Source organism: Cetorhinus maximus, chromosome 2, assembly GCF_964194155.1.
Source record: "Cetorhinus maximus chromosome 2, sCetMax3.hap1.1, whole genome shotgun sequence".
NCBI lineage: Eukaryota > Metazoa > Chordata > Chondrichthyes > Lamniformes > Cetorhinidae > Cetorhinus > Cetorhinus maximus.
This window is the reverse complement of record NC_135880.1, coordinates 43,762,553-43,790,511: the sequence shown is the minus strand read 5'-3', so window position 1 is coordinate 43,790,511 and position 27,959 is coordinate 43,762,553. Positions and strand designations below refer to the sequence as shown.

The 27,959-nt window shown below is 40.6% G+C and overlaps 1 protein-coding gene across 3 annotated transcripts in view; it reads left to right on the top strand.

Annotated features, from left to right (window-relative positions):
- Positions 1–27,959, top strand: part of fcho2 (FCH and mu domain containing endocytic adaptor 2) — a 262,256-nt gene that overhangs the window by 672 nt on the left and 233,625 nt on the right. The gene's annotated exons all lie outside the window — the stretch shown is intronic.

The following is a 27,959-nucleotide window of genomic DNA, read 5'->3' as shown; positions in this document are numbered from 1 at the left end:
TTGGTGTAACCAGCTTGAGTGTTGAATGTGATTGGTCTTGCTGCACGTCTGTCACGCACCTCCGTTCTTCCGTAAACAAGTTCGTGTGGCGGGTGGGAAAAGAGCCACGGGCAGGAGACTTAAAATTTGCAGCTCGGGCTGATAACGAAACCCACATTAAACCAAGTGCTCTGTTTCCCTAACATTTCTTTAATACTAGCATGTTAGCAATGGGACTCTTATTGCTGCAGCTGGAGTTTAAGGAGGTTGAAGTGGACGATCGGTGCTATGAAATTGGGTGTTTCCCCTGTTCAGCCAATTCTTCCGAGAATGGGCTAGCCCTGAGCTCCAAATCGACTGCTTTAAACTGACAGTGCACATAGAGACCAGAAATACGACCTGATGGAGTCTGCATAGGTGAACAAACTGGTTTGTTTAAAAACTCTTCCCTTGTTAGCCGCACCCAGGCTCAGCGTTTGTCTTGACTTAATTAGAAATCTGTGAAAGTATTGGTGGTACTTGTGTACAATGCTCCAATATTTGTTAAAATTGAGCCTGAACAACGCATGATGTATAAGATACGAAATTCGATTTAAAACGTTTCGCCCACAGGAACTATGTGGTTCCTTTCTCACAGATAGCCTCAATCTACATTTATCTCTATTGCGGCCAAGAGTAAATTTCACTCCCCTTGGAATGGTATTGTTCTGTGATTTTTTTGAGTAGGTATTTGTGTAGTTCAATATATAGTGGATAGACACCACAAGCACAATTAGTAAAACATTGCAGTGTAATAAATTCCTGGATTTGTTATTTGAAATGCAGAGGTGTGTTATGTTTCTGTGTTAGGGTTCCCACGTTGGAACAGAGGCATCCTGAGCTGCTACTCTCTCGTACCAGTGATGGTATCAAACACCAACAGGTCAGATTTTGGTTGGGCACAGAGGCATACTCTCCTAACAAGGTCCATTAGCTGCACACGATCCCTATGGGGTGCTTCACCTTTGTTTGTATAGAGCCTTGGTCAGATTCCATCTTGAATATTGCTTTCATTTCAGGGTACCAAACCTCAGGAAGGAAATATTGGTCTTAAAGTGAATGCAATGCAGATTCACCAGAATGATGCTGAGTATAGAAGGTTAAATTATGAAGACTTGATAAACTTAGCTTATATTCTGAGTATAGAAGATCAAGGCGTGACCTGGTTAAATGTTTAAAATGTTAAAAAGATATGATGTGGTCAATAGAGAAACAATTTCCTCTGATGGGGAATCAAAAATGTGGGGGGACATAATCTTTGATTCAGAGTTAGGCCATATAGAAAGGAAGCCGGGAAGCACTTTTTCACATAAAAGCTGGTAGAATCTGGAATTCTCTGCGCCTCAAGGCTGTCAACTCTGGAACAATTGGAGCTTTCAGGACTGAGATTGATTTCATTTTTGTTCAGTAGAGGTAAATGGAGTTGAGGTACAGATAAGCCATGATCTCATTGAATGGCAGAGCAGGTTCAAGGAGGTGAATGGCCTCTTGTTCCCATGCTTTAGACATTCCAGCAATGTGCCTCAGTCACAACCTTAAAGGAGTGAACTTTATTCCGCTTCTTCTACCAACTTCTTGTGTTGCCTTTCTGAGTGAGATTGAAGATTAGTGTCAAATTAGGGCCACTTTTGTACTACAGGCCAAGAATCAATTCAGACTACTCAATATTATTTCGCATAGGCCCTTGCAGCCAATATCCTGAGATGGTTTTCAATCAAACTCCTAGAGTTGAAATGCTGTATCTAACTAGTTGGACCGGGATTGTTTTGTGCCACTGAATAATTATCCCCAGCCCGTCTCTTATCTAATGTTGATAACAATATTTAGTTTGAGGTTAATTCTATCAGCGCCTATGATGACGAAACATCAGAAACCTATTTCATGTTTGCTGTGGTATATTCTTAAACAGTTTTAAAGATTAAATCTATATTAAACTATTGAATTGTAATGCTAAACATGATCGGCTGAGGAATAATACTTTGTGATCAGTAGTTTTCCCCTTTTGCTTGCTGTCAGTGAGTGATATAGGGGACAAAAGAATGAAGGTTATTGGCCTTTGATAAATCAAAGAAAATGGGTCAGCATTTGATTTATTTTTCTAAAGGGGAAAGGTCAAGGTTTTGATTAAATATTAACTGTAAACTGTTGCCCATTAATGTACTGATGTAGCTTCAAATTCCTATCTTAAGATTGCTGTTTCAAACTGTGGAAAAATGCCTGTATATTGTAGTACTTTTCATTAAAACGTGTAAGTTTAAATCATGCCTGAAAAGTAAATTAATTTGCAGTGTATAAGTTGTGTTTCTATCATGACTGAATTAAAACAAGTAATACCTGATGACAGGCATATTATTAAATGATCACTGGTGTTGCCCCTTCTGTATTTATGTTAGAAACAAACATTTTAATGTTTCCAACATTTTGAAATCTGCATTAAAAATGCTAACAGCACAACATTGCGCAAGACACTCTAGAATAATTTGCAGTGTGGCAACTGCGTGATAGCTGCCAGCAGGTAATAATGTCGGCATGTTATTGAAGTGTGAAAATGAAATTGTCCTCTTTGTAAAATGTTACAAAGTGCTTTAAATCTGGTTTCTGTATTTATCAGCACAATCTGCAACTTTATATTTGCACAACATAGAAATTGCTGGACAGTGGAAAAGGACCAACTAATAACCTTCTACTATCTTGGTAGTGGCATGATACAACAATAATAGAGTTTTGACTAACCTTAGCAATTGATCTCTATTAGTCTACAAAGGAACCAGAACTGAGACAATGATGTACCCCAATGGTGGACAGCTTTGTGAACCATAGGTTCAGTGTCGACTGCTCCTCCAAAACATGCTATTTTAATACCTGTCTTAAATTACTCATACTGTATCCTAAAATTATTAGTTTTGAAAATAAATCTTATCTAAATTGCATTCAAATGAATCAACAATATCTGCTTTCTAAAACTAAAACAAAAATACCTGGAAAAACTCAGCAGGTCTGGCAGCATCTGCGGAGAGGAACACAGTTAACGTTTCAAGTCTGAATGACCCTTCAACAGAACAAAGTAAAAATAGAAGAGAGGTGAAATATAAGCTGGTTTAAGGGGGGTGTGACAGGTAGAGCTGGATAAAGGGCCAGTGATAGGTGGAGATAACCAAAAGATGTCACAGACAAAAGGGCAAAGAGGTGTTGAAGGTGGTGATATTATCTAAGGAATGTGCTAATTAAGGGTAGAAAGCAGGACAAGCAAGGTACAGATAGCCCTAGTGGGGGTGGGGTGGGGTGAAGGAATCGAAATAGGCGAAAAGACAGAGATAAAACAATGGATGGAAATACATTTAAAAATAATGGAAATAAGTGGGAAAAGAAAAATCTATATAAATTATTGGGAAAAAAAGGGGGGATCGGAAAGAGGGTGGGGATGGAGGAAAGAGTTCATGATCTAAAATTGTTGAACTCAATATTCAGACCGGAAGGCTGTAAAGTGCCTAGTCGGAAGATGAGGTGCTGTTCCTCCAGTTTGCATTGAGCTTCACTGGAACAATGCAGCAGGCCAAGAACGGACATGTGGGCATGAAAGCAGGGTGGAGTGTTGAAATGGCAAGCGACAGGGAGGTCTGGGTAATGCTTGCGGACAGACCCAAGGTGTTCTGCAAAGCGGTCACCCAGTCTGCGTTTGGTCTCTCCAATGTAGAGGAAACCACATTGGGAGCAACGAATGCAGTAGACCAAATTGAGGGAAGTGCAAGCGAAACACTGCTTCACTTGAAAGGAGTGTTTGGGCCCTTGGACGGTGAAGAGAGAGGAAGTAAAGGGGCAGGTGTTGCACCTTCTGCGGTTGCATGGGAAGGTGCCGTGGGAGGGGGTTGAGGTGTAGGGGGTGATGGAGGAGTGGACCAGGGTGTCCTGGAGGGAACGATCCCTGCGGAATGCCGCTGGGGGGGTGAAGGGAAGATGTGTTTGGTGGTGGCATCATGCTGGAGTTGGCGGAAATGGCGGAGGATGATCCTTTGAATGCGGAGGCTGGTGGGGTGATAAGTGAGGACAAGGGGGACCCCATCATGTTTCTGGGAGGGAGAGGAAGGTGTGAGGGCGGATGCACGGGAGATGGGCCGGACATGGTTGAGGGCCCTGTCAACGACCGTGGGTGGAAAACCTCGGTTAAGGAAGAAGGAAGACACGTCAGAGGAACTGTTTTTGAAAGTGGCATCATCAGAACAAATGCGACGGAGGCGAAGGAACTGAGAGAATGGGTTGGAATCCTTACAGGAAGCGGGGTGTGAGGAGCTGTAGTCGAGGTAGCTGTGGGAGTTGGTAGGCTTGTAATGGATATTGGTGGACAGTCTATCACCAGAAATTGAGACAGAGAGGTCAAGGAAGGGAAGGGAAGTGTCAGAGATGGACCATGTGAAAATGATGGAGGGGTGGAAATTAGAAGCAAAATTAATAAATTTTTCCAGGTCCAGATGAGAGCATGAAACAGCACTGAAGTAATCATCGATGTACCGGAGAAAGAGTTGTGGGAGGGGGCCGGAGTAGGACTGGAACAAGGAATGTTCCACATACCCCGTAAAGAGACAGGCATAGCTGGGGCCCATGCGGGTACCCATAGACTGGGTGACCGCTTTGCAGAACACCTTGGGTCTGTCCGCAAGCATTACCCAGACCTCCCTGTCGCTTGCCATTTCAACACTCCACCCTGCTTTCATGCCCACATGTCCGTTCTTGGCCTGCTGCATTGTTCCAGTGAAGCTCAATGCAAACTGGAGGAACAGCACCTCATCTTCCGTCTAGGCACTTTACAGCCTTCCAGTCTGAATATTGAGTTCAACAATTTTAGATCATGAACTCTTTCCTCCATCCCCACCCTCTTTCCGATCCCCCCTTTTTATCCCCCAATGATTTATATAGATTTTTCTTTTCCCACCTATTTCCATTATTTTAAAATGTATTTCCATCCATTGTTTTATCTCTGTCTTTTAGCCTATTTCGATTCCTCCACCCCACCCCCACTAGGGCAATCTGTACCTTGCTTGTCCTGCTTTCTACCCTTAATTGGCACATTCCTTAGATAATATCACCACCTTCAACACCTCTTTGCCCTTTTGTCTGTGACATCTTTTGGTTATCTCCACCTATCACTGGCCCTTTATCCAGCTTTACATGTCACACCCCCCTTAAACCAGCTTATATTTCACCTCTCTTCTATTTTTACTTTGTTCTGTTGAAGGGTCATTCGGACTCGAAATGTTAACTGTGTTCTTCTCCGCAGATGCTGCCAGACCTGCTGAGTTTTTCCAGGTGTTTTTGTTTTGGATTTCCAGCATCCGCAGTTTTTTGCTTTTATATCTGCTTTCTAGCCTATTTTTAGACTTACCACTTGTTTCCTCAGGTCAGTTCTGAATTTATCCCCTAAGTGCAGACCATGTCCTTTGGCTCTAATGTTATGGATAAGGTAAAACAGCAGTCATGGTCTAATTTATCTAGTTATTTCAGAATCCTAAACACCTTATCACCTCTCAGAATTATTTATCAGTCAGAGCATGCCGGTTTACATAATTGCTCCTTATTCAATTCCTTAATACTGAATAATTCAGGTTGCTCTTTTCTGCATCCTCAATAGCTGCAATATTCTTTTTGTGCCAAATAGCCTACTTCTGTTTTAATGTAGTAATATATACCGTCACACCTTTAGCGGGTTGATTATTTTGGCATGGTTTCTAGAGTTGGAATTAGTGTAACCAATGTGTTTGCTAAGATTACACCTAATAATCATATGTGATTTTATTAAATTGTTAAGTCTCCATAATAATATGCCTCTTGAATATTTAGGGTTATCTCTATGAAGAAATTATATTGTGAAGAATATTATTCTGTTATAAAAACAGAAAATGCTGGAAATACTCCTGGTCAGGCAGCACCTGTGGAGAGAAACGGTTAACATTTTGGGTCAATTACTCTTCATCTGTTATGTCTTGTGGACTCCACATGCGAATTGAGATAGGGTCTAACAGGTCTGAGAGTTAAATGGGTGGCTCAGAGAGTGGGGTGGGAGTCAGGGGTTTTGATTAATGAGGTACTGGCACCAATATTGTGGAAAGAGGGAACTGTTCCATTGAGAAGGGCTCCATTTAAAATGGGGCTGTAGCCAGTGTCCTGGTGAATCAAATAACTAGGACTGTAGAGAGGGCTTTATGTTTAAAAAGTGGGGGGAGGGGGTTTTCTTATAAATCTAAAGAGAAAGTCAAGGCCATAGAGCAGTATAACAATTTGGATAAAGATAAGCAGAGTACGGATAAAGATAAGCAGAGTATGACAGGAAGGGACAAAGAGTTTAATGGTAATAATATATTAGTGACTAAGGTCAAATCAGGGAAAAATGGTGCTCAAAGCATTCATAACAAGATAGACAAATTAAAGGCACCAATAGAGATAAATGGGTTTGATCTGATAGCCATGACTGAGACATGGTTGCATGGTGATTAAGGTTGGAAACTAAATATTCCAGGGTAATTGATGGTTTGGAAAAACACGGAAAGTGGAAAAGTGAGGGGGGAGTCCTGATAAAGAATGACAAGGACTGTAGTGAGGAAGGATTTTAATTTGGAAGATTAGGAACTAGAATATGTATGCTTGGAGATAAGAAATAACAAGGAATAGCAAATATTGGTAGGAGAAGTTTGTAGGTCCTGTAACAGTAGCTGTACTCATGGACCTGAGATTAATAAAGAAATAAAAGGAGCTTCGAACTAAGATAATGCAATAATTCTGGGGATCTTCATTTTTTTCAATGGACTGGAAAAATCAAATTTTCAGAAGAATTTTTGAGGCTGGAATGCGTTTGAAATAGCTTCCAAGAATAATGCTTCATGGAACCAACCAGGGAAGAGGCTATTGTAAAGAGAATCATTTTTCCCAATATTACTGTGGGATACGGTGAACCAGACTTGTGGGGGCCGTGTGCACGTTTTGTATGTATGTGTTTCCAATTTAGTTAAACTGAAGACAGCCAGACTGTAAGGTTTAAATCATCAAAGGGATAAGATGTAAAAGCGGGCATTTTGAAGTGGAGATGGACGAGCTAAGATGGGATACCAGTAGATACAGCTTGAATAGGAATTTGCATTAGAAGATAGATAAGGAGTTGAATTTGAGCTGTTGAATTTCAAAGAGACATAACAGGAACTTTTGCAACTGGCAAAGATCATAAATAAATACAGCAAAGTTATTAATTTTATTTTTCCTGGAAGTGCTGGCCATAAAGACAACATGAAAGATTTTTAGATTTTGGCAAAGGTAACTTTCAAAAGACAGTTGAAAACAATGGGTATAGATGAAAGGGAAGAAATGTATTTAAGGAAAGATTGAAAGCTGTGAGAGTGTGTGGGGCCATGTGAGATCTTGAAGAGTGTACTGTGAAATAGCAGCTTCTAGCCACCCCAGAGAAGTTACAAGCCTTGGATTTCCATTGTCGAGTGAGAGGGAGAGAGAAGCTTGTGACATACCTCCCCTGTAGCAACTGTGGGTGCCTTGTGGTAATATTACTGGATGTTTTCTAAGTTAAGAATCTATAGGGACTGTTGCCTGAAAAAGGTGTTTATTTGTGAGTCTAGCTAAGTAGAAATCTTTTGGGAAATGTTAACTGTAATCTTGTGTGTTTAAGTTTTCTTTTGTTAATAAATGTTTTAATTTAATATTTAAAATGTCCAGAAGTAGAAGTGGAATCTTTGCTTCTGACTTCAGTGCACATACCTTCTCATAATAAAATTTAAATTGCAAATCGTGTGATAGCTTGGCCAAGTTTCCCTTTGGGATTTGGTCAGCCTGGCAATTACCACCTGCTATATCATACCACTATTTTAAATCTTGGCTTGTGTAATGAGACAGGGTTAATTAGTAATCTTATAGAAATGGATCCTCTGGGGAAGAGTGATCATAGTGTGATAGAATTTCACATGGAATATGAGGGTGATGTACTTAAGCCCAAAACTCGAGTATAAGACTTAAATAAAGTCAATTGTATAGATTTGAGAATTGTCAGCTAATGAAGATTGGGAAATTAGATTAAAAGGTATGACAGTAGATGAGCAATGGTGAACATTTAAATAAATATTTTGTATCTCTCAAAGCTTATATATTTAATTGAGAAATTTAAAAACTCCACGGGAAAAATGATCCATCTATAGCTAACTAAAGAGGTTAAGGATAGCATTATAAGCTTCTTATTTTAATCTAATTTTACGAAGAAGAGTAGTAAGCCTGAGGATTGGAGAGTTTTGGAAACCAGCAAAGGATGACCAAAAAACTGATGGATGAGGAAGAAAATAGAATATGAATGTAAACTAGCAAGAAACATAAAAACAATTGTAAGTGCTTCTACAAGTATGTAAAAAAGGAAGAGAGTAAACATAAAGTAAATAAAGTACATAGAGTAAAGAAAGTAAACATGGGTCCTTTAGAGACTGAGACAGGGGACATTATGAATAAGGAAGGACATGACAGATACTAAGCAAATATTTTGTGTAAGCTGTGAGGAGGGCTCCAGAATTTGCAAAGAATATAGACAGGTTAAGTGAGTGGGCAAGAATATGACAAGGTGGGGTACAGGAGTAAGGAAGTCTTGCTCAATTGTACAGGGCTTTGGTGAGACTATATCTGGAGTACCGTGTACAGTTTTGATCTCTATCTAAGGGAGAACATACTTGCCTTAGAAGAGGTGCAACATAAATTCACTAGATTAATTTCTTGGATGAGAGGGCTACCCGGTGTGAAGAATGGGCCTGCACTCTGAGGTTAGATCGATGAGAGGTGATCTCATTGTTTCAGACGCATATGAGAAATTTCTTCACTCAGAGGGTCATGAACCTTTTGGAATTTTCTACTCCAGGTGGCTATGATACTTAGTCATTGATAGCTTTTTGGACTCTTAAGGAATATGAGCGATATGGCGATCAGGCGGCAAAGTGGAATTGAGGTTGAAGATCAACCATGATCTTATTTAATGATGGAACAGACTTGTGGGGCTATTTAGCCTACTCCTGTTTCTAGTTATTATGTTCTTAAAAAGAGAGAAAGACTTGCATGTATGTCGCACTTTATATGACCACTAGACATCTCAAGACACTTTACAGCCAACGAAGTAATTTTGAAGTGTAGTCACTGTTGTAATGTAGGAAAAATGGCACCAATTTGTGCACAGCAAACTCACAGACAGCAATGTGATAATCTGTTTTGTGTTCTGTTGACTAAAGATAAACATTAGCCAGGACAGTGGGGATATGTGCTAACTTGTAGGGAAAGGTGGTTATCAATGATCTGAACAAGTTACTTTATCTCTCAAAGACTGAACTGGGAAGACCTAAATGCTTTTTAAATAACCTGTTAGAACTGGTGGAATATAGCAAGTTTGTACTTACTGTTAGATACAGACTTGTAAGTGTCTAGCAGAAATGTTATACACAGGTGTGAAAATTGTCATAACTATTCATTCAATTCCGCCAATTTTAATTGCATATTTCTGCAGCAGCCTTCCATAATTGTAGTGCAGCCTAAAATATTGGGATGGAAAAATGTGCAATGAGTGCCTTTGAACAAAAATATATACAAAACATACAGCACAGGAGAAGGCTATTCAGCCAGCCGTGTTATTGCCAGCCAAGAAAAAGCGATCTAGCCTAATTCCACTTTTTAGCTTTGGTCTGCAGTCTGATAGGATGTAGCACTTCAAGTGCGTATCCAAATATGTTTTAAATGCAACAAGTGTTTCTGCTTCTACCACCGTTTCAGTCAGTGAGTTCCAGACCCCCACCAAACTCTGGATGAAAATATTTCTCAACTCCAAATCTGCCAATTGCTTTAAATCTATGCCCCCAGTTATTGACATATCTGCTAAGGGAAATAAGTTGTTCTTATCCATTCTATCCAGGCCCCTCAATTTTGTACACCTCAACTAAATCTCCCCTCAGTGTCCACTGTTCCAAAGGAAACACCCTCATCCCATCCAATCTTATAGTTAAAGTTTTCAATTTCTGGCTACATCCTTGTAAATTTCCTCCATACCCTCTCTGGTGCAGTCACAACCTTCCTGTGATGTGACCAGAATTGATTGCAGTGCTCTAGTTGTGGCCTAACTCACGTTTTATACAGTTCTAGCCTAATCTCCCTGCTCTTATATTCTACACCTCGACTAATAAAGGCAAATACCCCATATGCCTTTCTTAACAACCTTATCTATCTGCACTGCTAACTTCAGGGATCTATGGACAGGGACTCCAAGAACCCTCTGTTCCTCTACATTTCTAATATCTTAACGTTTATTGTGTTATCTCAGTGCTCCAGATTGAATTCCATTTTCCATTTTTCTGCTTATCTGACCAGATATCATCCATTGATATCTTCCTGCAGTCTGCAACTTTCTTCCTCACTCAACCACATGACCAATTTTTATAACATCTGATAAATGTAAGGGACATGATTAATAAGTTAAGTTTTTAAATTATTGATGTTGGCAAGAAAAAGTATTGAGCTAGTGCAGGGCTCCAGTCACAAGACACTTGTTGACCATTGCTCTTTGCTTCCTGCCACTGAACCACATTTGGATCCAACATGCCCTTAGATCCCATGGGTTCTTACTGTTCTGACTAGCATGCCATTTGGGACCTTGTCGAAAGCCTTGCTAAAATCCTAGTACATCAAATGTACTACACTCATCGAACCACCTTGTTACCTCCTCCAAAAATTCAGTCAAGTTAGTCAGACATGACCTTGCAATAACAAATTCATGCTGACTATTCTTGATTAATCTATGCTTTTTAAATGATTATTTATATTACCATAAGACGTAGGAGCTGAAGTAAGCTATTTGGCCCATCGAGTCTGCTCTGCCATTCAATGAGATCATGGCTAATCTGATAATTCTCAACTCCACATTCCTGCCTTTTTCCCATAATCCTTGATACCCTTACTGATTAAAAATCTGCCTATCTCAGCCTTGAATATACTTAACGACCCAGCCTCTACAGCCCTCTCTGATAAAGAATTCCACAGATTCACTACCCCCTGAGAGAAGAAATTCCTCCTCATCTGTCTTAAATGAGCGACCCCTTACTCTGAAATGATGCCCTCTGGTCCTGGACTCTCCCACAAGAGGAAACAACCTCTCAGCATCAATCCTGTCAAGCCCCCTAAGAACCTTATATGTTTCAATAAGGTCACCTCTCATTCTTCTAAACTCCAATGAGTACAGGCCCAACCTACTCAACCTCTCCTCCTAATAAAATCCCTCCATACCCAGGATCAACCTAGTGAGCCTTCTCTGGACTGCCTCAAATGCCAGTATATCTTTCCTTAGATAAGGGGACCAAAACTGTTCACAGTATTCTAGGTGTGGTCTAACTAGTACCTTGTATAATTTTAGCAAGACTTCCCTATTTTGTATACTCCATTCCCATTGAAATAAAGGCCAACATTCCATTAGCCTTCCATATTACCTACTGAACTTTTATGTTAGTTTTTTGGGATTCATGCACAAGGACTCCCAAATCCCTCTGTGCTGTAGCTTTCTGCAGTCTTTCTCCATTTAAATAATATTCAGCTCCTCTATTCTTTCTGCCAAAATGCATAACCTCACATTTTCCCACATTATTATATTGTTGCCCACTCTCTTAACCTGTCAACATCCCTCTGTAGACTCTTTGTGTCATCCTCACCACTTGCCTTCCCACCTATTTTTGTGTCATCTGCAAACTTGGCAATAGTACATTCACTTCCTTCATCTAAGTAATTGACATATATTGTAAATAATGGAAACCCCAGCACTGATCCTTGTGGCACTCCACTAGTTACAGGTTGCCATCCTGAAAATGCCCCCCTTACCCCAACTCTGTCTTCTATTAGTTGGCCAATCCTCTATCCAAGCTAATATTCTACCTCCAACACCATGGGCTGTTATCTTATTAAGTAGCCTTATGTGTGGTACCTTATCGAACACCTTTTGGAAATCCAAATATATTACATCATCTGGTTCCCCTTTATCTATCCTGCTTGTTACCTCCTCAAAGAATTCTAATAAATTTGTCAGGCATGATTCCCCTTCATGAAGTCATGCTGACTCTGCTTGATTAGAATATGTAATCCTAGATGCTCTGCTATTACATCCTTTATAATAGATTCTAACATTTTCCCAGTGATGGATGTTAAGCTAACTGGCCGATAGTTACCTATTTTTGTCTCCCTTTTTGAATAAGGGTGTTACATTGGCAGTTTTCCAATCTTCTGGGGACTTTTACAGAATCTAAGGATTCTTGGAAGATTACTACAAGTGCATCCACTACCTGTGTAGCTACTTCCTTTAATATCCTAGGATGCAGCCCATCAGGTCCAGGGGACTTATCGGTCATTAACCCCATTAGTTTCCCTTGTACTTTTTCCTCTAGTAGTTGTTATTGTATTTATTCCCTCCACCCCTTTTCCCCCTTGATTATTTAGTATTTTTGGAATGCTATTAGTGTCATCTTCCATGAAGACTGATGCAAAGTATTTATTCAACTCCTCTGGCATTTCTTTGTTCCCCATCGTTATTTCCCCAGCCTCATTCTCTAAGGGGCCTATGTTCACTTTGGCCTCTCTTCCTTGTATATTTAAAGAAGCTCTTACTATCTGTTTTATATTACTTGCTAGTTTACCCTCAAAATTTATTTTCTCCCTCTTTATTATTTTTTTGATCATCATCTGTTGGTTTTTAAAACTTTAATCCTAACCCTCTGGCTTACCACTAATCTTTGCCACATTGTATGTTTTTTCTTTCAATTTGATACTATCCTTAACTTCCTTGGTTAACCATGGTTGGTTTATCCCCTTCCTAGAATCCTCCTTCCTCACTGGGATATCTCTTTGTTGTGAGTCATTAGCTATTTTCTTAAACGTTTGCCATTGTTCATCAACCGTCTTTTCTGCTAAACTCCTTTCCTAGTCCACTCCAGCCAACTCTTCCCTCATTCCTTTGTAATTACCCTTATTTAAGTTTAGCACAGTTGTTTCTGACCCAAGTTCCTCACTCTCAAACTGAATGTTAAATTCAATCATGTTACTTATTAAAACTGCCTCATGGTTCCTCAGAATTTTTTCCATTAATTTCCCCATCACCAAGGTTAGGCTGACTAGTCTGCAAATATTTAAGCTGTCCCTTCCTCCTCCTTTAAACAACAGTGCATTTGCAGTCCTCCAGTACTATGGCACCATGCCTTTGCCAGAGACGATTGGAAAGTGATGATCAGAGTCTCTGCTGTTTCCTCTTGCTTCTTTTAGTATCCTGGGATGCATTTTGTATGGGTCTGGTGATTTATCACTTTCAAAGATGCTAAACCACTTAATATTTATTTCCTCTTTCACAATGTTTATGTCCTGCAATATTTCACACTCTTCCTTAATCAAAATGTCAGCATCATCCTTCTCTTTTGTGAAGACAGAAGCAAAGTATTCATTTTAAACCATGTCCACATATTCTGCCTTCAAGCACATGTTGCCTTTTTGATCTCTAATTAGCCTTGCACCTTCCTTAGTTATTCTATTTCTCTTTTATAAAATATCTTTGGGGTTTCCTTGATTTTACTGCCAATATTTTCTCATGCTTCCTTTTTGCTTTCCTAATTTCCTTTTTAATTTCACCTCTCCACTTTCTATACTCCTGTAGGCTTTCTGCCTTTTTGTCCCTTTTTGCCTTATCATACTCTATGTCCTTTCACATCCAGGGGGCTCTAGATTTGAGCGCCCCTTTTTCTCTCTGGAAACATGTTTGTTCTGAAACCTGTCTATAGCTCCTTGAATGCCTCCCATTGCTTTGACACTGATTTACCTTCAAGTAGCTGTTTCTGGTCCAATTTTGCCAAATCACATCTCGGCTTTGTAAAATTGATTTTTCCCAAGTTTAAAATTTTTGCTTTTGGTCTGTATTTGTCCTCCCTCATAGCTACTCTAAACCCATCTGAATTGTGATCACTGCCACCAACATGCTCTCCTCCTGACACTACTTCCACCTGAAATAAAAACAAAAAGTGCTGGAAAAACTCAGCAAGTCTGGCAGCATTGTTTCGAGTCCATTGGACTCTTTTTCAGAGCTCTGAAGCACAGTCATATGGACTTGCATTGTTAACTCTGTTTCTCTCTCCACAGTTGCTGCCAGACCTGCTGAGTTTCTCCAGCATTTCAGATTTCCAGCATTTGCTGTTTTTTTGCTTTTACTCCTTCCACTTCCCCAGCTTCATTGCAACTAAAACTAAAACCAAAACTACCCCTTCCCTTGTTGGGCTTGTCACCTACTGGCAAAAGAAATTCTCCTGAATGCCTTTTAAGAATCCTGCACCTTCTATACCTTTTACATTGATTTTATCGCGGTTAATGTTAGGGCAGTTGAAATCCCCCACTTTTGTTTCTGCACTTTTGAGCAATTTGCATACATATTTGATCTTCTGTCTCCCTCTGTCTTTTTTGGTCTACTTCCAGCAGTGTGATTGTCACTTTTTTTGTTCTTCAGTTCCACCCATATGGCCTAATTTTATGATCCCTACAAGATATCATCCCTCATCTGTGATTGTTTCTTCAACCAACTTTGTGACCCCCCTACTTTTTTAAATCTTTCTATTCCGTCTGAAACCCTGTAACCAGAATGTTAACAAGGGAATTGCTGCCCTTCTTTAAGCCATGATGTCATATTTCCAAGTGTCTAGCTGTCCCTCCGCTCATCTGCCTCATTCACTAGGCACGCTAATTAAAGTATATAACACTAAGCACTCCTTTGTTGTCTATTTGTAGAATTTGTTTTCTGCCTTCCATACTTGCTTACTAATTTCCTATCTTCCATTTCCAGCTTTGCTTCTCTCCCTTATGACTCTATGCTCAGGGTAGTTAAACCCTCTCCAAAAGCAATAACAAACCTCCCTGCCACGATATTGGTCCCACTCCTGTCAAGGAACATGGTTGTGATTGTTGGAGGTCAATCATCTCAGTGAAGATATCACTGCAGGAGTTCCTCAGGATACTGTCCTAGGCCCAGTCATCTTTAGCTGCTTCATCAAAGACCTTCCCTCCATTTTAAGGTGAGAAATGGGGATATTTGCAGATGATTACACAGTGTTCAGCACCATCCTCAGATACTGAAGCAGTCTGTGTCCATTTGCAGCAAGACCTGGACAACATTCAGGCTTGGGCTGATAAGTGCCAAGTAAATTCAGTCCGCATAAATGCCAGGCAATGGCCATCTCCAACAAGAGAGAATTGAACCATCTCCCCTTGACATTCAATGGCATTACTATCACTGAATTTCCCCACCATCAACATCTTGGGTTACCATTGATCCAAAACTCAACTGGATCAGCTATATAAATACTGTGGCTACAAAGACAAGTCAAAGTTGGGAATTCTGTGGTGAGTACCTCACTTCTTGACTCCCCAAAGCCTGTTCACCAGTTACAAGGCCCAAGCTAAGAGTGTGATGGAATGCTCTCCACTTACCAGAATATGTGCAACTCCAACAACACTTAAGAAGCTCAGCACTATCCAGGACAAGGCAGCCCACTTGACTGGCACCACATCTGTCACTTTAATATTCACACTCTCCACCACTGGCACACAGTGCCTGCCATCTACAAGATGCACTGTAACAACTCACCAAGTCTCCTTCGACAGCACCTTCCAAACCTGCAACCTCTACCATCTAGAAGGACAAGAGCAGCAGACGGATGTGACCACTACCACCTGCAAGTTCACCTCCAAGTCATACACATCCACACTTGGAACAACATTGCAGCTCCTTCAATGTTGCTGGGTCAAAGACCTAGAACTCCATTCCTAGCAGCACTGTGGGTGTATCTACACTACGTACACTGCAGCGGTTTAAGAAGGGCAGTTGGGGATGGGCAACAAATGCTGGCCTAGCCAGTGATGCTCACATCCCGGGAATGAATTTATAAAAACAAGTGCAACCCTGTCTGGCTTGTACAGATTCCATCTTCTCCAGATTTGGCACCAATGCACAAAATCCAAAACCCTCACTCCTTCACTATCTCTCCAGCCACGCATTCATCTGCACTATCCCCCTATTTCTGTACTCAATGAGTAGCACTGGGAGTAATCTAGAGGTTGCTACCCTTGAGGTCCTACTTTTAATTTCTTTCCTAGCTCTCAAAAATCTGCCTCCAGGATCTCAGCCCTCTTTCTGCTTATGTCGCTGTTACCAATGTGGACCATGACCTCTGGGTGTTCACTTTTCGCCCTTAGAATGCTCTTTAGCTACTCTGTGATATCCTTGACCTTGGCACCAGGGAGGCAACACACCACCCTGCAGTCATATCTGAGGTCACAGAAACACCCGTCTGTTCCCCTAGCTATTGAATCCCCCATTATTGCTTTCATGATCTTTCTCCTTCACCCGACTTGGTGCTCCACCAGCAGCTGAGCTATTGATGATGCCATGAGGATGAGTCTGCCTGTGCGCCCCAGAGAAATCATTGCCCCCCACCACTATTAAAAACTGAATGTCGGTTAAAGAGCAAAATGCACTTGGGGCTGTTGCACTACCTGCCTGGTCTACCTTGACTGGCAGTTACCCATTCCCTTTCTGCTTGTGTGCTCTTAATCTGCGGAGTGACCACCTCCAGAAATGTGCTGTTCATTTGGCTCTCTGCCTCGCAAATGTCACTGGACCAGTAATCCAGAGGCCCAGGCTAATGCTTTGGGGAATGGGTTCCAGACCCACAGCAATGTGGTTGACTTAACTGTCCTCTGACATGGCCTAGTAAGGCATTCAGTTTGGCAATTAAGGATGGGCCACAAATGCTGACCTTGCCAGCGACGCCCATATCCCATGAAAGAATAAATAAAAATGAATTGTAGTTGACAACAGCACTTGGTTATTAGTGCAGAGATTACTTTGTCCTTATTTTATTTATGGTACTAAAGTGAGACTAATTTACACTTGGATTGTGTTTTAGGTTGAATAAGCCAAATTATTCTATCAAAAATGATTCTTTAATAATTAAACAGTTACATTTTGCCAAAGATAGTAAACCTTCCGTATTAAATGGATGAGTTAAGTTCCTGCGAAATGGAACACTGCTCATTGGAATTTTATTTTTCAGACAACCTAAACCTCTTGGTGGAATATGCAGTGCAGTGTTTTTTGCTGTCACACTAATGGCTAGTTTCTTCTGTAAAAGTGTATTATTCTATACCCACATTGGCTTGCCATTTACAGATTGCCAAGCCCTGTCATGTGCTGCTCAGTAACATTTAAATTTATAATAATTTTCCGGTTAAGAGGATTGAATAGTTGAGCCATATGGAACAGCAATTGATCTGTGGTCTGTGTTGAATTAGTTGATCTCAGCTGGTGCTTTATGGCATTTGAGCCTCCCGGTTAGGGAGAGGAAACTTTGCCAATATTTTTGCTGCTAATTTGTATGCAGCATTTCATGCCGAAAGTGTATGTGTCAGGATGGGATCAGGCTTGGCTGTGAATCCTCCTACTACCAAATACTTGAATCAGTTGGTCCTCATCAGATACCTGCCTTGTTGCCTTATCCCTTTATCTCCTTATGCAGCATCCACCTGTCCAATCTAATCTTCAATATTGATTTAACTTGTACCTCAATCTCTAAATCCAGTAGTGAATTCCCCAGCTTATGTTTAAAAAAAAAAGTTTATTTTGCTCTGTTATAAATCTTTTAACATTTAATCTTGAATTAATGGTCCCTCACTACTGAAAGTCTGCTTCCATCTACTTTTCCCACCTTTCAAAACTTTAAACACCTTATACTGCTCTGTAATCTGCAATCTTTTTTACAGATAAAAGATCCAATTTTCAGGTCTTCCAAGACCTGAAATCCTGTAAAATCCTGCAGCTGTTCCACAGCACAGAGCCTGCTTTAATGGACAAGATTTTTCTGATAACATGCTTGGTTATTTATGCACAAATGGGGGTACAGCAACTTAAAACGAGGGGCAGACACTTGGGTAAAGTTAAAAATCCAAATGTTGCTGAATGCGATACTCTGCCATTAACTTTGTGAAAATGGCTCAGCATTGACATGCATTAAATGGTATAAAGTTTGAGTATTTGTGCAGTAAATAGGAACTAAACTTGTCTCAATGAGTTAAAGCTGGCCCTTTCCAGTCTCGGTACCCTTTTAAAGGTGCGATGATACTAATTATGTCAAACAATATCTCTGGCACTGAAAATTAACTATTAAGTTATGGAGTCTGATTCCTTCAGACTTTCATTCTTGGAATTTTTAAATTTTTTTTTCTATTTCTGTCTCTTTCTCTCTCTTTCTTCCCCTCTCTCCCCCTCTCTTAATCCAGTCTTTCTTTCCCCTCACTTTATTTTTCTTTCTGTACCTGATTTGACATTGAATTCATCCACACGAATTTACACTTCTTAGTCTGTTCATTTCAAAATCCTTCAATCTGATTGGTTAAAGAGTAGCACGGTTACTAAAACAAAAATACCTGGAAAAACTCAGCAGGTCTGGCAGCATCTGTGGAAGGGAGCACAGTTAACGTTTCGAGTCGGCATGACTCTTCAACAGAACGAAGGAAAAATAGAAAAGTGGTGAAATATAAGCTGGTTTGGGGGGGTGGGGTTGGGACAAGAGAGCTGGATAGAGGGCCAGTGATAGGTGGAGATAACTAAAAGATGTCACAGACAAAAGGACAAAGAGGTGTTGAAGGTGGTGATATTATCTAAAGGAATGTGCTAATTAAGGGTAGAAAGCAGGACAAGCAAGGTACTGATAGCCCTAGTGGGGGTGGGGTGGGGTGAAGGAATCGAAAAAGGCTAAAAGGTAGAGATAAAACAATGGATGGAAATACATTTAAAAATAATGGAAGTAGATGGGAAAAGAAAAACCAAATAAATTATTGGGAAAAGACAAAAAGGAAGGGGAAAAAATCAGAAAGGGGGTGGGGATGGAGGAGAGAGTTCATGATCTAAAATTGTTGAACTCAATATTCAGTCTGAAAGGCTGTAAAGTGCCTAGACGGAAGATGAGGTGCTGTTACTCCAGTTTGCGTCATGAACTCTCTCCTCCATCCCCACCCCCCTTCTGATTTTCCCCCCTCCTTTTTGTTTTTTCCAATAATTTATATAGATTTTTCTTTTCCCACCTATTTCCATTATTTTTAAATGTATTTCCATCCATTGTCTTATTCTACCTTTTAGCCTTTTTCGATTCCTTCACCCCACCCCACCCCCACCAGGGCTATCTGTACCTTGCTTGTCCTGCTTTCTACCCTTAATTAGCACATTCCTTTAGATAATATCACCACCTTCAACACCTCTTTATCCTTTTGTCTGTGACATCTTTTGGTTATCTCCACCTATCACTGGCCCTCTATCCAGCTCTCTTGTCCCAACCCCCCCCCCCCCCCTTAAACCAGCTTATATTTCACCCCTTTTCTATTTTTCCTTAGTTCTGTTGCAGAGTCATGCGGACTCGAAATGTTAACTGTGCTCCCTTCCACAGATGCTGCCAGACCTGCTGAGTTTTTCCAGGTATTTTTGTTTTTGTTTTCGATTTCCAGCATCCGCAGTTTTTTGCTTTTATCTTAGCACGGTTACTTTCCTAGTTCATTCAGGTGTTGGATGCACTATTTTCCCTGCAGTACCATTATCAGCTTGCAGTTTCAACAACTTGCATGCAAAAATTAAAAAACCTAACCTAGCGAGGGCATGACTAATGAAGGCCAAGAGCTGTTAAACAGCAAAATCTGAGACATAGTTTTTAGGGTTTCAATGATTTCTGGCTTAAACTCCCTCATGTTTTTAAGATGTGTCACATTGGGACCCTGGTAATTGGTTGCCTTTTAACTTAAACTAAATTGTCCAAAATTTTCCTTTTATCATCACAATCTAGCTCACTTACCCTCAACCACTTCAATATTCACTTTTCTCACCAATGCCTTCTTTAGTAAAGACCAATGTGAAGCACTTAATAAAATATCTGCCAGTTTGATCATATTCCACAAATTGACAATACCTCACTTCTAACAGTTCTCTTTTTACTGAAACAAAAACAAAAATAGCTGGAAAAACTCAGCAGGTCTGACAGCATCTGTGGAGAGGAAGACAGAGTTAATGTTTCGAGTCCGTATGACTCTTCTTCAGAAGTTCTGTCAAGGAGTGTCAGGTCTGAACTTTGGCGCTCGAGTCCAGAACCGACTCCATGCTGAGAATGTTAACGACTGTGCATCTGCATTGAATGCTACCTTTTACCCAAGAAGTCACTCTAATTATGTCTGCCCCGACCCTTAATTTCTTACAAAGATTGAGAAATAAATACAACTAATAAAGCTGCGGATAATCACGTGGGGTGCTGTACTTTATAAAATAGAGGCACAGAACAGGTTATATGAAGCCTAAAACGCCTGTTCAACCCAGTTGGAGTATTTTGCCCAATTTCTGAGAACCACACTTTAGAAAGGACATGAAGGCTTTGGAGAGAGTACAGAAGAGATTATATAAAATGGTTCCAGGGACGAGAGATTGCAATTATGTGGAGACTGGAGAAGTTGGGATTATTCTTCTTAGGCCAGAAGAGGCTGAGGAGATTTGAGAGCAATATTTAAAATCATGAAGGGTTTTGATAGTGTAAAAAAAGAGAAATTGTTTCCACTGGCTGAAGGGTCGATAACCAGCAGGTATGGATTTAAGATAATGGGTAGAAGAAGCAGAGGTGACATGAGAAAGTAATTTTTATGCAACATTAGGATTTGGAATACACTGCCTGATTGGGTGGTGGTTACAGATTCAGTGGTAGCCTTCAGAGAGAAATTGGATAAATACTTGTAGGGATATGGGGACAGAGTGGAGAAGTGGAACCAGCTGGATTGGTGTTCAAAAGAGCCAGCACAAACTGAATGGCCTCCTGTGCTGTATTATTTTATTCTAATTAGTAGTTTACTTTTATAGTAGAATATGTTTATTCTGTACCTTTGCAATCTGTTTTTAAAAAAAGTTTCTCCTTCCACCTCACTTTCAGCTATCTTCAATTATCGTATTGTGATTACTAGTTCCATAGTTCCAAGGAGCTCACCCACATTTAGTTCACTAAACTGATCCAGTTCATTTCTCATAAGCAGATTTAGTAAAACCTCTGTCCTTGAAACCTACTGCTTGTAGGGGAAGTACTGTTCTGATTTTAGGAATTTAATTTATTTTATCTGTTTACTCCCACAGTCCCAATAATAGGAGCATAATTAAAATCTTCTAGAACAATAATTTTGTTATTCATACACATCTCTCATCTGCAGATTTCCTCTTCATTTCCTTCTTACAATTTAGAGATTTGGTACACCTTGACTGATATAACAGGCCTTTTAAAAAAATCTTTGAGCTTCAACCATATTGACTGTATACCCATTGCTATATCTCTTCCTCCTTCAGGTACTGTGCCTTAAGAGGGCGTTTCTGACCATGCATTTCCATTGGATTGGATTGGTCTGGTCTATGATTATGCTTGGCAAAGTACTGCAGTGGTTTGCCATTGCCTCTCTATTGCGGCTGACCAAGAAACACTCCTGCCCTTGCCACCTACCACCAGGCGTATTGGAAGGATTTACAGGCTGATAATAGCCTGTTTGGCCACATTATGAACGTACTCTCCATGGCCATCAAGTCCTGAAGTAGGACTTGAACCTGGAGCTTCTGGCCCAGAGGTAGGGATGCTACCACTGTGCCACAAGACCTCCCTATCTACATCTAACCTCTATATAACAAATATTCATTTTTACCAATGTTACTTTGCTGCTTTTACATCTTTTCAGCCCATCATAATTATATTCCAGTATGTTTGTTTTTCATTTCTATTGTTTGCAGCTTGGTTTCTGTTATTCATTGTAAGTCTTGATCTTCCTGTAAATTAATTGCTCCCAGTTCGATTGCTTATCTTTCACATTTTGTGCATTGCAATACATGAATTTGAACCTTCCTTTTCTTTATGTTCCCCATTCCTTTTTGTCTAATCTACTCCCTACATATACTTCAGTTTTTTCCCCATTTATAGCTAGTGTATTTGATTTTATTCCTTGACTCCCTATCCCTCCTGCTAGATTGCCTTCTGATGCATTTTAATCTCATTTACTTCTCCAGTCACTATTAGCTGACCCTTTTTTTTACTTTCCCAGTCCTTTTCTCCTTTCCTAGTTTAAGTACTTGACTGGGTGTCAGTTGTGGCTCAGGGAGTAGCATTTTTGCCTTTAAGTCAGAAGGTTGTGGGATCAAATTCCCACTCAAGAGACTTGAGCACAAAATTGAGCCTGACGTTCCATTGTTGTACTGAGGGTGTGCTGCACTGTTGGAGGTGCCATCCTTTGGATGAGAAGTTAAACTGAGGGTCTAGATTATCATCATCTGTAGAATCAAGATTGATGAGCATGCAGTTTCCTCCACATTAGGAAGATCAAATGCAGATTAGGTAATCATTTTGCAGAGCACGTCCATTCAGTCCACAAGTATAAGCCTGAGCTTGTAATCACATTTTAATTCTCCGTCCCATCCTACTCTGGCATCTCTGTCCTCTGACTACTGCACTGTTCCAATGAAGATCACATTAGCTACTGGAACAAACAGCACCTCATTATTCAATTAGGCACTTTACTATTATTTTGAATCCCTACCATCACTATATTTCTAACTGCTTTAATAATGTCCCCTTCCTTCCACACCACCACCCCAAATTACCTATTGTTTGTTGGTGGTAATTTTATTTATTGATAGCCCTGCTCAGAGTACTCTTCGTTTCCCTACAGGAAGTTGGAACTCAAAATCTGTTCAGGAATATAGGTTGCTCAGGGAAATCTTATACCAATCTTTTCTTCCCGCCTTTCCTTGCCCCCTTTGAATAGTCAGTCATCATTCCTACTCCACTGCCTGCTCTCTGTTTCTCATTGATGTAACTACAGTGGTGCAGCGACTTGCTAGTGATGTGGTACATTTATTGTTTTAGAACAGTTTCAATGTACAGAAGAAAAATTAAGTGGTTTGCTCTTGCTGATACGTTTTGCTGTGTGTTATTTCTGTCCCATAAATGCTGACTAATACCGTTTCACAGAATCCCAGAATCTTAACGGCACAGAAGGAGGCCATTTAGCCCATTGTTAGTTAAACACAATTTCCCCTTTAGAAATTCATGCTGGCTCTTCCTTGTCAACCCATATTTTTTCATGTGACTACTAATTCTATCCTGAATAATTGTTTCTAGAATCTTGCCCACCACTGAAGTTAAACTGTATGTCTGTAATTGCTGGGCTTATCCTTACAACCTTTGTTGAACAAGGGTGTAATATTTGCAATTCTCTAGTCCTCTGGCATCACTCCCGAGTCTAGGGAAGACTGAAAGATTACGGCCAGTGCCTCTGCAATTTCTACTCTCACTTCCATCTCACCCAGTCCCAGTGCCTTGTCAACTTTAAGGTACCAACAGCTTATTCAACACTTCCTCCTTATCAATTTTGCACCCTTCTAGTGACAGAGTTTCCTTGTCTCTCACCATGGCCTGGGTAGCATCTATTTCCTTGGTAAACACGGATGCAAAGTATTAATTTAATACCTCAGCCATGACCCCTTCATCCATGTGAAAATCCCCTTTTAGGTCCCTAATCGGCCCTACTCCTCCTTTTACCATCCTTTTACTATTTATATGTCTATAGAAGACTTTGGGATTCCCCTTTATGTTGGCTGCCAGCCTTTTCTTATAATCCCTCTTCGCTTCTCTAATATGCTTTTTCACTTTCCCTCTGAGCCTTCTGTATTCCTCTTGGTTCTCAATTGTATTTTCTACCTGACACCTGTCATAAGCACACTATTTCTTCTTTATCTTAATTTCAATCTCCTTTTTCATCCAGGGAGCTTTGGATTTGTTTGCCCTACCTTTCCCTTTCGACGGAATATACCTTGACTGTGCCCGAACCAGCTATTTTTTGAAGGTAGCCCATTGTTCAGCTACAGCTTTTCCTGCCAATCTTTCGTTCCAGTCTATCTGACCCAGCTCCGTTGTTGCCCCATCGAAGTCGACTCTTGTTCAGTTAATTATTCTTACTCTGGATTGCCTATTGTCCTTTTCTATCATCATCCTAAAACATACAATACAATGATCACTGTCTCCTAAATGTTCCCTCACTGACACTTGGTCTGCTTGGCCCACCTCATTTCCAGGAACCTTTTCTTGTTGGATTGGACACATACAGCTGTAGAAAATTCTCCTGAACATGATCTAGGAACTTTTGCCTCTCTCTGCCCTTTACACTACCACTGTCCTAGTCTACGTTCGGGTAATTAAAGTCCCCCATTATAACTACTCTATAATGCTTGCATCTCTCTGTAATTTCCCTGCAGGTTTGTTCTTCTACGTCCTTCTCACTATTTGGCGATCTGTAGACTATACCAAGCAATGTAATTGCACCCTTTTTGTTCCTTAGCTCTAGCCAAATTGATTATGTCCTTGGACCCTCTGGGACATCCTCTTTCCCCTGCACTGCATTGCTTTCCTTAACCAAATCCGCCACCCCTCCTCATTTCCTTCCTTTCATATCTCTTCTGAACACCTTGTACCCAGGAATATTTAACACCCATTTCTGCCCTTTCTTGAACTAGGTCTCTGTTATCGCCACATCATATTTCCAAATGGCAATCTGCACCTGTAACTCCCCAATCTTATTTACTATACTCCGTGCATTCACATACATGCATAGCAACCCTGATTTAGATTTTGTTACTTTCTCCCTTGCTCAGACTTTACCTATTAACTTACTATTCTCTATACTAGTGCTACCTGTCCCTCCCAGTATTTTGTGCACCCTGGTATTCCTCTCTAATATTTTCTCTTGGCCCCCACATCCTTGCCGAGTTAGCTAAAGCCCTCCCAACAGCACTGGCAAAACGCCATGCAAGGAACTCAGTCCCAGCTCTGTTCAGGTGCAATCCATCTGGCTTGTACAGGTGCCATCTCCCTCAGAGCCAGTCCCAGTGTCCCAGGAATCTAAGGTCCTCCCTCCTGCACCATCTTTCCAGCCACACATTTATCTGCCTTATCCTCCTGCTCCTGTGCTCACTGGCACCTGGCACTGGGAGTAATCCGGAGATTACTACATTTGAGGTCTTGCTTGCTAATTTTTCTACCTAGCTCCCTAAATTCTGATTGTGCAAGACTACATCCCCCTTTCTACCTAAGTCATTGGTACCAATGTGGACCACAACTCTGGCTGATCACCCTCCCCCAAAATAATGTCCTGCAGGCACTCTGTGACATCCTTGATCCTGGCACCAGGGAGACAACATACCATCCTGTAGTCACGTCTACGGCCACAGAAACACCTGTCTATTCCCCTAACCAATGAATCCCTTATCACTATAGCTCTTCCTTTCTTCTTCCTCCCCGACTGTACAGCCGAGCCGCTCAAGGTGCCACAAACTTGGCTCTGACTGCACTCCTCTGAGGAACCAGCAACCTCACCAGCTTGCAAAACGGAAAACCGATTTGTGAGCGGGACCCCAGGGGACTCCTGCACTACCTGCCTATTTCTCTTGGATTGCCTGGTGGGCACCCATTCCCTCTCTGTCTCCAGGCCCTTAAGCTGCGGTGTGACCATCTCTCTGAACGTGCTATCCACATAGCTCTCGGCCTCACGGAAGCGCCACAGTGACTCCAGCCGCCGCTCGAGCTTTGAAACCTGAAGCTCAAGTTACTGCAGCTGACAGCACTTCCTGCACATGTGGTCAGCTAGGACACCGGTGGCATCCATGACTTTGCATATTACAGGACATGCATTCCACTCGACTAAGCTGCCCTGCCAAGCCTTAACTCTACTTCCCTTATGTTAACTTTATTCTGCTTTGGTTTATTTATATTACTTTATTATATCGGCCCAAAATTCCCTTATTCCTAGCACTTCTCAGTTAAATCCAAGTATAGCAACTTGTATAAAATATTACGCTTTTCTAATTTACTCACCAGGTTCTACTTACCAAGGCCGCCACTCTTCTTTCTGAGGAAAGGTAGTGAAAGCAAGGAGCACTTTCTCACCAAACTCCCTCAGTCACCAAACTCCAACTGCAGCCAAAAACAGCACTCCAATGCAAACAAAGTCAGCACTATAAGATAGCCTACTTTTATACTCTCTGAACCTAGCCTCTGAAAATCTGATTAAGCCAGTTATCTAATTAATTAGTTGCAGCCACAAGCAGAGCCTGTATGAGCCCTGTTTTAAGGCTGGACTAAAACTCACCTTCTTCCAACCCTAACAGCAACTTTTGGTTAATTTCTAAACTAAAGAAAGACTAGATTTTAGATAGAATTTAATCCTTAATTTAACCCTTAAACTCCCTCAATCACCAAATTCCAACTGAAGCACTTGACTGCAGTGCAGACCTTTAGCCTGAATTATGTGGTATTTTCCACCATTTTTGGAAAATCAGGAGTTATGAGGGTAACCCATACTGTTGCCAGGGCACCAATTGTTGCGAGCACCTAGTTCATAATTCATATGTTTTAGAATATAACTTTTAGTTGGGAACTTGTTGTGATATGGCAGGTGGTATTTGCCAGACTGACCAAACCCACAAGGGAAACTTGGCCATGTTATCACAATGATTTTGCAATTTTTATTTATTACGAGAAGGCTTGTGCACTGAAATCAGTAATAATGAATCCACTACCACCTTTAGAGATTTTAAAGATTAAAACATTTATTAACAAAAGAATAACAAACCGAAGCACACACAAGATTACAGTTACACAGTTATAACAGTTCCAAAATTTCTACTTAAACAGACTCCCAACCACACTCGCCCTTTAAGGCAACAGTCCAAATAGATTCCAAGTTTATAAAGTCATCCAGCAATTTTACCACAAGCACCCACAGGACAATGGAATTCCAAAGGCTTTCAACACAACTTTGGCGACTGGAACAGCAAACTTCTGCAGGGTGGCTAGAGGCTTTCCCCCAAGTCTTTTCAGACAGTTACCTTTCCAGATCTCTCACGGCCACACCTCAGACAACCTTTCATCCTTCTTTAAATATATTTTATCCCTTTTGATTTGTAAATTCCATTGTTTCCATTTGTCTTGAGAAGTTACTTTTACCAGAATATAAAAATCTTTCATGTTCTCATTATGGCCAACACTTTGGGAAAAATCAACGTAATAACCTTGCTTTATTTATCTTGCCAGTTGTAAACATTTTCCATGTCCCTTTGAAAACCAAACACTTCTCCACTTATCTAAAAATGCTAATTTCATTCACACCGTATCTGCTGACCTCACCCTAGCTCAACTAATTTCCATTTCATATGCCTGTTTTACACCTCACTTCTTTGATAATTTAAACCTTGCAGACTACCCAACTCTAGTTTAATTAAATTAGGCACACACACACATACATATGAACCTGCTTGAAAATATGTCACAATAATATTAGGAAAAATATGATAGTTTCTTGACAAATTAAATTTTTAACTGTAGAAGGGTGTTTCAAGTCTGCATGACTCTTCAGAGCTCTGAAGAAGAGTTGTGGAGACTCGAAACGTTAACCCTGTTTCTCTCTCCTCAGATGCTGTCAGACCTGCTGAGTTTTTCCAGCATTTTCTGTTTTTATTTCCTATTTCCAGCATCTGCAGTATTTTGCTTTTATTTTAACTGTAGATAAGTCTGATTGAGAAACCGATGAGCAACACTAAAGTAAATGCAATTCAAACAAGCTTCGATTTAATTACAGTTAAAGGCTAACCAATGTTTTTTTCATTTGTTTATGGGGTGTGGTTTATGTCACTGGCTAGGCTGGCATTTATTGCCCATCCCTAATTGCCCTTGAGAAGGTGGTGGTGAGCTGCCTTCTTGAACCATTGCAGTCCCTGTGCTGTTAGGGAGGGAGTTCCTGGATTTTGACCCAGCTAC